The sequence below is a fragment of the Lagopus muta genome, chromosome 9 (genome assembly GCF_023343835.1).
Source record: "Lagopus muta isolate bLagMut1 chromosome 9, bLagMut1 primary, whole genome shotgun sequence".
NCBI classification, from domain to species: domain Eukaryota; kingdom Metazoa; phylum Chordata; class Aves; order Galliformes; family Phasianidae; genus Lagopus; species Lagopus muta.
In genome coordinates, this window is record NC_064441.1 from 22,108,465 (window position 1) to 22,121,141 (window position 12,677).

A 12,677-nucleotide genomic window follows, 5' to 3' on the forward strand; every position below is an offset into this window, starting at 1 on the left:
TTGTGAGGTTATTTCAAGCACAGAAGGTATTTCCCCTTTGTTGATATGCATGTTGGGCCAGCAGCAGAAGAGACAGCCCCTATTTAGAAGGTGTCAAAAATGCTACAAACAGTAGCTATCTGTGCAGTAACTGACAAATCTAGAGAAGATAGAGCTCTCCATATTTTACATCCTTTTCATATACAAAAGCTTAAGAGACCACTACTTGGGATTTCTATACACTTTGCAGGAAGCATGATGGGAACAATCAAACTCCAGGTGTGGAGCCAATATGCCCCTGATTGTGACAGTGCGTGTGGATCGACTGCTGAAAACCTCATCTGTATGAAACAGGCTTCAGAGCTGACACTAAGAGCTCTTGGCTTGATTTGACTCATGATCTAACAGCAAGCAGAAACTGGAAGTTCTGCTGTTGCTTCTGTCATGGTGGCGACAAAGGCTCGCGCGTGTCTGAGCACTGACTGCAGACTGACAGCCCTCTCTCAGTTACTTATCATTTAAAAGACATAGTAAGAAAAAGGGTTAATACAGCTTATCTCTGTATCCAACTCACTAGTTTAGGTGCTATTTGCTTATTTTGGAGAGGTCAATAAGTTGGCTACAAAGCAGAATGCTGTTTTTCAAAACCACTCAAGAACAACAGATAGAGTGATTTCACGGATTGTGGTTTCACCATACTTTTATTGCCACCTGTGCCTGTATTTCAAGGCACACTGTCTGGTCTGCCACTGTGCACTATCATTCAGTAAATATCCATGCCTGCAAATAAATTAATTCAGCCAAAGACGTGGCTCGAGGCAATTTTTGCAAACATGAGTTCCTGAAGTGTCATTCCAGATTCTGGAAAAGCTACAGGCCTTCAGAAAAATTTAACATCTGTGGGACATGGATTCTTCCTGCTGTGTTTTGTGTAGTGCTAGGGTTTGCAATGGGTTTTGGTCTCAGCCAGGCCTGCTGTGATAGAAGCAAGAGAAAAAGTACTTGCAAAATAGGCATTTAGAAAGTTCCAGGCATGTCAAGAGAGTCCGTTTTCCCTCAAAATTAGCACAGCTGAAGATCTAATAATCTCAAATCAGTCAGGCACTGACTTCCCTGGGGTTATTCCTATTGATAAGCACCTGTGCTGAGTCAAACCATGTGGACAGTGCAAAAAAGAAAAAATCCCCTCTTCTCACATTCAGCAAGGACTGGCTCCTGTAGCCTGGCGTTTGGCAGCCCCCTGGGACTTGGAGCTGGAAGGAGATTTCCATATTGAAAATCCAAGGATCCGGTAATTCATGTTCCTCTGCAGCACTTACTACAAGCACATCAGCGTATCATCTTTTTTTGATACATCTGCCCTAACTTTTCTGGAGATCTAGTGTGTTCGTATCTAACCAGATCAAGATTTACAATGAGAATATTCTACCTCTAAATAAACTTCCCGGCATGGAAGAAGCTGAAAGCCCTTGAGTCGGTTTTGAGATTCTTGGATTGCAGAAAAGTATTCTAATTGGTTGTTTTGCTGCACTGATATAGTGGGTAACTCCTAAAATTAACTTGTCATTCTTTGAAGGCTGCAATTCTCCAAACTTGATGAGCCTGTGATGATAATTATTGATCTGGAGAGGTTTCATTTCTGAAAAGTCACTTTATGCTGCCCTTCTCTCTGCCAGCCATTGAGCCACTGTAATGCAGTATCATCCCTCTGACAGTGCTTAAATAAAAGCAGCTGAGTTATGATGCGTGACAACTTCGTGGAAGCTTCCCTGGGCTGTTCCCATTTGTATAACTAGAGGCCCAGATTTGCCAACTAAAGAAACAGTCAGGAATCAGTTTTATAACCTGAGGAATGTGTGGCATCTTCCTTCTTAGCTTTCTGAACTCTTTTGCTGATACTTCTGTATTACCAATTCATCCCATCCGATTTCAGATACTTTGTTTAGGCGCCGGCCAGTGATGTAGTCACTCTAGATTCCCTCAATCATCTCTGGAAGACAGAAAGACCTCTCCAGGCATTGCTTCCATCCACCTCAAATGCCAGCCATTGTCTGAGGGCACCATTCTCTCTCCATTGAATGCACATAAACCTTAGAGAGATAGTGCTCCTCATTCAGATATGTAAGGGGCCTACAGCCGAGTGGAAAGAGAAATCCCGATCCAGGTTTCCTGCTGTACTTTGAAGTGCTTTGAAAATGCCTAAGATGACTGAAGAAGCACAGAGAGCAGGGGTTTGCTCATTCACCTTGAATCAAAATAATAACAATAATAATAATAATAATGGCTTATCTAAATAGTGACTGTTACTCTCACTGTAGCTCACCTCAAGTGATTGCATTGCTTAGGAGCAGGTGTTTCTCCAAAGTCTGCAGAGAGCTCTGTCAGCTGTTTGCTTGGAGGGGACAAAAGGACGGGGAATGATGTAGTGCTTACGTCAATACTGCACTGTCCTGCAACCACACGGAGCTCTGCCCCATACCCAAATACTGCTAGTATGGTTAAAAAGCATATATACATTTAAAAATGCTGCTATCATTGCTGAGTTCTACTGCTAATTGACTTGCATGCTTCCCTTTTGTTTTTGTCCATGGATCCTCTGTGTGCCTTAATGCTCTCACCTCCATTCTCTGCTTTGAAGTCATGAGCAGATGCTGACAGGAAGAGCTTCAAATTAGGTGATCTACAGTGATGCTCTCTCCTTATCAGACAGCAACAAGTATACCCAACAATTTACTTACAGTCTTGTCAGGTGTATTTTATACATCATTTGTTAGAGGAATAAAATGCATCCTCTCCTCATTTAGTTGCAAGCATAGCAACTAAGCTATTACAGCACAGATGTCAGGTTTTGCAAATGGATCATTTCCAGTTTACTCCCATGCATTACCCTAATCAAAACTTCCAGCGTTCCAAGGAACCCTCTGCTTTCACACAAAGTGGAGGCAAAAATGATCCCAAGCTGAAATAGGAGGCCAATTTTGTCCTTGTGTCAAAAGACTGCCAGCTAGGGAAGAGCAAGGTGTTTGGTTCCCAGTGTCACTCTTTACACCATGAAGCTGCAAAAACAACCCTCACTGCTGGGGTCATCTCTGCCAGCTCAGCTGAGAGGACTGGCAAGGAGTGAGATACACACTGAGGACAGTGGCCGATTATTTTCATGTCAGTAATACACTGAGCACACTCAGTTTACCAGGGAAGAAGCAGAGCTTTCAAGGGGCTGGGTACAGCCAAGGAGAATGCTCTTTTGATTTACATCTTCTAGCACTCTTGTCACATGCATAAGTGCTATGAAAGCAGCATGTCTGCGGATGATGGTTATTGCAGCTCAGAATACATTACTGATTTCTTTAAAAAGTCATTTTCACAGAGGAATTGATCAAATGTAACAAAGGCTGTCTTGGCTCACATGCACAGAGAACAGCTCTGGCTCTCAGGAACCGTCATAAGGTGAGATACAGTTGGTACAAGCCAGTAATACTTCAGAAATACCTGACACCACTTGTGGAAACATAACCCTCGGAGGCTATGCAGTCTACCAACATGCTATTCTCTGCAACTTGTCCTTACTTGCCACCGCCGTGTTTGAAACTGTTTGCCTAAGTGGATAACTGTTCTGTTTTCAGATTTCGGTTCACTTTAAGACCTGCATCCACTTCAGGCTCCGCTTCTCCCAGCACCGCACACAGCCACATCCCAAACAGCAGAGCCCACTGTCCGTCCCGGACCCTCAGTGTCTGTCAGTCCGTGTGCTGCAGCAGCCCAGAGGCAGCCAGCTGGCACTGGGGTGTGCAGCTGTGGGCACGGGGCTGTGAGTGCAGCTGGCCGCGGTCACAAGGCTCCAGGAACAGGCGCTGGATTGAACGAGGAACGGCGTGGCTGCAGCCGCTGTGTCTGCCACGAGGGTTTTGTTTGAGTAGTTCTTAAGCACGGCTGCTCTAGCTTTCTGTGTTGGCAGAGAGAGAGAGAAAAAAAAAAGGGTGATGCTGAGGTCAGTCAGCTGGGGTTGAAGGAAAATGCAGGGGAAATTCCACACTACTGATCAGACTTGTACTACCAGGTCAGGCATCAAGAGTTCGTGTAGGTAGGTGTATCTGGGATTTTCTGGGTACTTCCAGAAAGTACAAGAGCTCAGGATACTCAGAATTATTCATTTAGTCCTTCTATTTCTTTTCGAACAGGATTGAAATCTATCAGAGATGTATGAAAGCTGTGCCCTGTTTTTCCTCTAAGGTTTGCATTAATTGAGGGAAAAGGGATGACAGAAAGAATATCAGGCTTAATGGAGTTTGGAATAGCTTTATGTAGTCATTAAGCAGCATAAAATAATACATCTCCAATGGCAAGCATTGTCTCTATGGCCAAACGCAGGGCTCTGAAGGTCAAGGCAATGCAGAGAGCCGTGAATGGCATATTGTCTATATCTGTGTGCATGACTTATTGTCACTGTGCTTACTGCCTCCCTTTTCTTAGTAAATTCAGTCAACGTACAGAGCTTTAATGGTTACTTCATCAATATGTGGTGCTGTAGAATTGTCTTTATTTGCTGTATATTGCTGCTTATCAAAAGAAATGTCTCACGGGGATGCAGCAGATATTTGTAGCATTCTTTTTGCAACTAAATATTAATCTTTTAAGCTGAAAGATAAAGTGAAATAAATTAATCTTTTAATTTTAGACACCTGGCCTTTTCGTAAGTAGTCAGCCTTTAAATTCTGTCGTTTACTTGTGCTAAAAATGAAGATTTTATTAGAGATGAGCGGGGCTGAACAGTCACTGACAAACCTGACACACACCAATTTACTCCTGAGAAAGCAATTACTGTCTGTGAAACAAAGAGACGCCCAATGCAGCATTCAGTTTGTGGAAGTAAGGTCTTACTTTCATACCAAGACCAGTTTACAAATCCGCGCTCTTCAGAGAAAGAAACTAGCATAAAGAAAAACATAAAGAATGAAGAGTCAAGGAGAATATCCTGATAAACATACTCTGTCCAGCTGAGCAAGGTATGGGAGCACCCAGCACTTGCACCACAGTGCTAGTCATGGAGCTGACACATTGGTTACTCACATGAAGCCTATATGGAAAAGCAGGAACATTCTTATCTTGAAAATATGACATTTTACTTGGTAGAATGAAGGTGCTCCTTAGATCCATGGCTATAGGAAGCACTTCTGTTCGGATTTTTACCATGTCTACTGGCTGATTCAGAAACTGGAATGAAAAATCCAGGGCACCACAATGACTTGAAATAGCTCTAGTTTAATGTGGTAGCTTAGCATCAAGCATGAGAAAAAGTAGGCAAAAACACTTCCTATATAAAGATATGCAATACTGCATTTTTACTGCATTAATGTCCTGTGGATCAGTCTCTGTGAAGTGCCATTGTGCTATGGAACGTGAGGGAGTTCTATAATGTAGCTTAACTTCATCATAAATGTGTTTTCTGGACTTGAACAAATGCATGTTTAATGAGGGAGGAGGGACGATAGGGCTTGTCAATTTGCAGCATTGGGATAATGAAGAACAGCCATTTTGCAACTTAACAGTCAATTTGCAACATTGGGAAATGAATGGAGGTTCACTTCCCTGGGATCATTCAACAGAAAGACGGGGGTAATATGTTTACCCAATAACGGCTCTGTCTAGTGGATGTTTCTGCTGTAGTGGGCTTCAGATGTGGCCTTTAGGGAGACAGCTATCTATCAGAGCAAAAGTGTAGAACCATTATTTGATTTTTTTTGCAAATGGTGTTTCCTTCCATATAGCAGTAATGGCACTTTTTCCATTGGGAATTGCAGCTGATGTCAAGTGGACGATGTGCACCTATAGAAATGAACTAGTGGCTTGAGAAAAGAGCAAACTGTTTGTACAACAGTAGACAGACCAATGTCAAAGAGGTTCAAATACTCATCTGAAAGGATCAGTGTACAAGAACATGGCAGCAGCTCTTGGTCTGCTGCCGTCCTTTGAACGCAGGCCTTAGTAGGACAAGCAGAGCTCAGCTCCCAGCCCCAGAGAAGGGAACTGAGATAGAGTGCTTTTTTCTCTGCATTTTAAGTCAGGCTCCAATCAGGATTTTAATCACATCTTTAGTGGAACTTCCAACCTATGGGTAAGACCTCTCATTTGCTGATCACCTAGCCCTCGCACACTGAATGTGCCAGCCCATCAGTGCACACACCTGGAGCACCCCAGGGATCCAGCAGACATTGCCAGGTTGCAGTCAGACCTGGCATCTGTCTGTGGCCGTGGGTATCTGTCTCAGAAGGGCTTTCTCAGCACCAGAATGATTCCCAGAAGACAGACAAATGTGTCAGACGTCTGTGTGGCTTTCTGGTTTTCAGCCCTAGTGCTGGCTGCGGTGTCCTTGGGTGCACCTTTTATTTACGAATAACTTGTTCTGTCTATGCTGCCAACTGCTCCACATTCAAAACTGTCATAAAAATGTTCAGGGCCAGTGGTCATCTCCCTGTCTTTGGTAGTTCTCAGGAAGCTTGTTTTGATGGCAGCAAGTCACATCCTTAGAGCGTGCTTCCCTCATCAAAGCAGAAATACAGATAAGAAAAAGATGTCCATGGGGATGTTAGCAGACTGTATGCTTGGAAGCGACGCAAAATAACTTGAAGCAGACTTAGAAAACGTTCAGTATTTACCATTGCAGTAAATAGCAAAGGAACAAGAATAAATTGTACTGTGATAGGATTCTCAACAAGCTATAGATCCATCATTCTATCCTTACCCTTGTTTGCTTGGAGTTTCGAAACTTTGCATGGTATGTAAAAGTACAATAAAACATATTGCTCGTCCTTTAGGAGAGGCAATTATTCTGCTACTGGAGGAATGCCAGCTTTTGCTTTCCTCCCAGTCGGAGTTGCTTCAAGATGAAGCCACACTTGTCCTTTATTTTCCACCCCACGTTTCCATGGTAACAGCATGTAACCACTTTTGTAAATAGCAACTACCCAGTTAACTTCACACAACATTCAGCTACTTTGAACATTTTTTGCATGTTTTTAACCTCCTTCAAATGTCCCACTCCGTTTGCTTGGTTTTACTACCAGCACATTTAATTATTAGGGGATATTTCTGTTTACGTGATCTTCAGTGATGCAGCAGCACTGCATGTGTGTGAGTGTGCACTGTGTGTACGTGTCCAGGCGCACACACATACGCACATCATTTACCTATGATGAACATTCTCTGGCACATTCCAATGTAAATCTTTATTTTACAATTTCTTATAACTGAATTCCATTTCAGAAAATTCTCTTGTGCTGATAATTTGAAGTTTGAGCATTTTGTCACTTGTAGCCAGGTAGAAGACAGCAATACTTTGTCTTCAAGGAGAAGATTCTTACAGCTATTTCAGCAGCAAACACTGGGACATTTATTCTGTAGGGCACATGGGTCAATGCCTTGCTGTCACAGACAAGACTTTTTGCTGTCCTACTCAACACATATTTGGCCAAGCTTTAATCCTCTGAAAAATTTCAGCTCTCACATTGCCTTGCTAAAATTCATAGTTTGAATTTGCTTACATTTCCATTTGCACAAAGCACTGTTTAGTCCTTCAGGACTCCTACGTGCTGCCTGGCTGCATGTGCTCCATCCCCACGTGACATCAGCCCGCTGCTGTGGCTCTGCATGGCACATGATCAACCACTGCATTTGCTTGGGTCCAGTGTAGACTGGAGACAAGAAATGAAAGCAGAAACAGAGAGAAAGAAAAGGAAAAGGACTCTCCTGTGAGACCTTCACATGTAGTTAACATTAAACAGTTGCATAAAGGCTTTGTCGAGTAAGGATGTGCTGCATGGTTTTAACAAAGCCATTTCCCTACACTTCCCAAACTGCCTTGCAAAATAAATGACTCGTCTTCTTGTTTCCATCCGTTCAGTCCAGCTTATACATGCAGAATACCGCTGAACGTGGAATTATAAATCAAGAATGTAGCTTTTGCTTGACCTGAGTAAGTAGTCAATATTGGAATCTTGTCAGTTGCTTTCCAATAGAAGAAGCAGAGAACAGAGTAGTGTGTTATTTTGATGTAGCCCTTGTGATTTACAAAGAATATGCAAAGGTCCATTTCTTTGGACAGAGGAAAAATTAAGCTTCATTCATATTATCTAGTCTCTTTCAGTTAGCCATTGGCCAGAAGAGTTCATCCTGGCGATGATCCCAAAGCTAGTCCTGACAGCTTTCTTTGGATTCTCTGTCTCCCTGCTCTCCTGGACAGGCACACACAATGCTTTCAAACACTATCAGCCTGCCTACTGCTGCAGTGGCACGTAGCTGTCTGTGAAATCCCTTTATCCATGCAGCATGGATTGCTGAGCATCACTGACTGTAGACTTCAGTTCAGGTGTTGGCTTTTTCACCATTCCATTTGATAAGCAAACGTAAAGTCTATTCTAGTTTCCACAGCCTATTCTATAAAGAAATGTATGTTTCCTACATTTATCCTGCATAAATGGCAACAGTTTATAACCACAGATTCCAGAACAGGGCAGGTTGATGACAGAGAATATTAATTGGCTTCTTCTTCCAAGTGTTTTTCCTTGTTCTCTCGATTCAGGCAACTGAAGACATTACTTTATAAAACTCTGTGGGAACTGTACTGATACTAGTTTGTATGACAGTCAACATTTATCGGTAGTTTTGTAGTTAGTTTGCTTCCATTTAATGTTAAAGCAGTCTAATCAGCAGATGAAGGATTTCACCTAATGGGTTTATATTCATTTGTGTAGTCGCAGAGTAGAATTGAGCAGTCTACAAGGCACTGACATTTACACACATTTCAAATTCTGTTTTGATTTCATTCTTGGCTTTCAGACATTTGATTTGGATCATTATCAAGTTGTTACTGTGTTTGCTGTTGTACACTTTTGTTCTCCAATACAGTGGAAACAGCATTTAATCTGGTTATTTAATTACATGTATTAACTACTTTTACCATTTTATGCTTTGGAATTAAGAATGTTGTATTTCTGTTAAGAAAAATCATTGAGAGCAAGAGCTGAGGCAAAGCATACTTTGTTTATGCTAGGTATGCAGAAAATAGGCATGCAGTGAGGGAAAATACTCCTGATGCTCTTAAAACAGAATCAAAAATAATGGTTTTGCTCAGTAATACATTTTTCATTCCTGAATCTGAGCTAAAGCTGTGCTACAGCTGGTGCCCACGTTCTGTTTTGGTTTTGTGTACCTGATGAATGTATCTGTGATGGGCCTGTGGTTCTGGAAAAGCATGTGTCCTATACATCAACCTCAAGAAATTAAACTCCCATTAAAAGAGAATGTGCCCACTGTTGAGAAGAGAGGAGAACTGGGCAAAATGGCATGCTATATTTATGTGTTATGTGTGTCAGCAGGGTTGTAGCAGATGCTTGTAGAGAATCATAATATATTTGCACATTTCTTGGTTCAGCCATTGAGTTGTGTTTGGTACCCTAAGTATTTGATTAAAATAAAAAAAAAAAAAAACAAAAAACATAAATAAGATGTTTAATGATGAAGACAGTTCTAAGGTCTACAGAAATGGCATTCTGATCTCGTTGAATAATAAAAGGAAAAAATAAGGGGAGGACCATGAAAAGAGCTTCTGAATGGTGAAGAAAGGAGTGGAATGGAGGAAGTAAAAAATGAGAAATGCTTATGAGTAATAGTATAATATTGCTGAAGGCAATCAAAACTGCCCCAAACCTACTTTTTAATCAAGATATAACAACTTGTAGCAGGCAGTTCAGAACAACACAGCCATTTGCTCACGCTCCCGATCCCAGATAGGATGTGGAGAGAACCAGAAAGGTAAAAGTGTGAGAGCTCATGAGTTGACGTAAAGACAGTTCACTTGGTAAAGTAAAATCTGTGTGCAAGCAAAGCACAACAAGGAGTCCATTTGTTACTTCCCATCAGCAGGCAGATGTTCAGCCATGCCCAGGAAACCAGGGTTCACCACACGTAACAGGGAAGACAGAATCACACAGAATCACACAGAATCACAGAACGGCCCGGCTTGGAAGGCACCTCAAGGATCATGAATCTCCAACCCCCTGCCACAGGCAGGGCCACCAATCTCCCCATTTAATACCAGACCAGGTTGCCCAGGGCCCCATCCAGTCTGGCCTTGAACACCTCCAAGGATGGGGCATCTGGACAGCCTGTTCCAGCACCTCACCACTCTCATAGTAAAGAACTTCCCCCGAACAAACACCATCTCTCCAAATATCCCGCCTTCCTCCTTTCCCCAGCTTTCATTACTTAACATGATGCCGTACGGTTTGAGACATCCCTGTGGCCAGTATGGGCCAGCTGTCCTGGCTGTGTCCCTCTCTTGCGGCTTGTGAACACCCAGCTCCTTGCTGGAAAGTCCTTGGTGCTTCATAAGCACTGCTCTCATACAATGAAAACGAGTAAACCCAGGTGCAAGCAATTGTCACGTTAATGCAATAGCTTCTAGCGGCCACTGAGTGGCTATCCAAGGCAGCTCTCTTCAGGGCAAGTCCGTGTAGGTGCTGAAGGTACACGTTTCCCGCAGCAGCACAGTCGCAGATGAAACAGCACAGAAAATCTTAAGCAACACAGGATATCGGGGGGATGGTGATTATTTTTTTCTTTCAAAAATATGTAATATTCCACAAAACATGAGAATTCATTTCAAAGCAAATATTCTCTCTATATAGATGGCATTTTTTCCTGTACTGCCTTTACTATCACTTCCATGTAACTAAAACTTGAGTCCTCTCCAACGTATGTGTTGAAGTGCAGATTACATCTACAAATTGCTGGAGTATTAGCGTGGTTGCAACAGTTATGAGCTCTCATTCCCCAAATAGGTCTCTCTCCTTTTGCCAAAACAAATCACACTCAAAGGAGAAGTACTGTGTTGTATGTAGTGCCCTACACCATCTTTTTGAGTTACCACTGCATTCAATCCTGTCTCAATATAATAGAGGTTTTTCTGCAATATAGCCAAAATCAATGTAACAACTCTCTGTTCATTGCAGTGTACCTCTGTGACTAACCAGTGCCACTGCATTACTGGATGTTGTATTGCAATAGGAGGGAGGCATATGAGGATAATTAGAAAAGTGCAAGGTGTTCTGTCTGTCACAGATGTCAGCAATTTGCAATTCTGCTACATTATCACTTGTACATGTTAATACTGAAACCATGAGAGTGTAGGAGAGAAACATCAGCAGTGTTAAGAAGTCTTCATCTTTATTAGTTTTTAGAAATCATTTCCATCCTTTATACTTTTTTTCTTAAGCACACGTACTGTTTGCATTTTAGTGCTTGGCAGGAGTTATGCACCATACAACCAATACATACCTACTACACAAGAATAAAAATTGCACAAACCAGTCATTTGCCTATTCGTGCTGCCAGCGTGCAAGAACTTGCATTGCCACTTTGTCATCTGTTTTGTATCAGACTTTTTTCAGCTAGAAAAATGAGAAGGGTTATACATTTTAGGCATACTTGTACTCTTAGGCATCTGGTAAGAATAGTAATACCCATCAGCTTTTTATTAACAATGCCTAGTGAGGAAGCAGAGAGGGCTGTTAATCATATGGCATATCCCTAAGTGAAGGAAATGTAGCGAAGCTACTTCTCTGAGATCAGTAGGTCTCCAAAGTGCCCTGCAATGTCAGGTAAACCCATGGGATGCCAGGCCCGCTTGTATGGGCTGCGTATCGGCCAGAGCTCAACCCGTTGTAACTGGGCCCTTCTCAGAGAAAAAGCTGATGCAGTACCTGGTATTGTTCTCACTGCTGGCATGCAAGCAGCTGCTGGTTCGTTTGTAATGTTTGTCCTGCCAGACTGCCAGAATACAGAGCTGCTGCACAGAATGCTGCTGCAGTGCACAGTCACCAATTCTAAACAGACACCTGATGCCCATTGGCCTCCTACATGCTGTGCTTTGGTTTTGATCACCCTTTCCAGCAGCACAATGTTTCTGTCCATATGCAACCCAGGATTAACTAAGAACTACGTTCTCATGGCGGCAGCCCCATCTTTCCTGGCAGCATTAGTCATGGTGTCTGCAAAGAGCCTCACAGAATTAATGCACTGTGTCTGGACAAATGCCCTTCCTTCAGGCTGCCTCCAAGCACTGGCAGAGTTTCCTCAACAGGTGTAAATGGCACCAAGCACTACCTCGTGCCCTTAGCCACAAGTTACCAGCACTACTGTGATGCTGCTTAAGGCCTTTATTGCTTTCCTCCTAAGTTTCAGTTGAGACAGGACTTCAAATTCTCTGATCGGCCACCCGCACAGCCTTCTTAGCGCGGCTTACCCGCGTGCCAGCTTCTCAAGGAGCCTGACAGCGGCCTTTACAGTCACCTCAGCACAGCCAGCAGCGCCGCACCTCCCCAGCCAGCTTCCCACAGGGCAGCACAGCTCTGCACCACAGTGCCCGAGGCCTACTGCCGTTCCGAGCCGGGCCCAGCCGCCGCGCTCTCTCCCAGTCGAGGGCCACCCACACAGAACACCGCGCAGCACACAACCAGCCGCTGCCTCAGCCCGGCCACAGAAATGGCGGCGGAGAGGCGGGCGAGCGGCGTCACGTGCAGGGGGCGAGGCCGAGGCCTTCCGGTCACGTGACGCGGGCACCCGGCCCCCGTGCCGGCCGCACGCGCCCCCCCTCTCTCTCTCCGCGGATGTGACGTAGGCCGCCGCGTTGGTGCGCAGTCGTT

The 12,677-nt window shown here is 43.5% G+C and overlaps 1 long non-coding RNA gene across 1 annotated transcript in view; it reads left to right on the forward strand.

Moving 5' to 3' along the window:
* LOC125697563 (uncharacterized) overlaps window positions 1-9,362 on the forward strand; it is a 435,416-nt gene extending 426,054 nt beyond the window's left edge. Inside the window, exon 6 of the long non-coding RNA XR_007378850.1 lies at window positions 234-9,362. This is a non-coding gene — a long non-coding RNA (uncharacterized LOC125697563). The remainder of the gene's footprint in view (window positions 1-233) is intronic.
* Window positions 9,363-12,677: the final 3,315 nt, after the last annotated feature.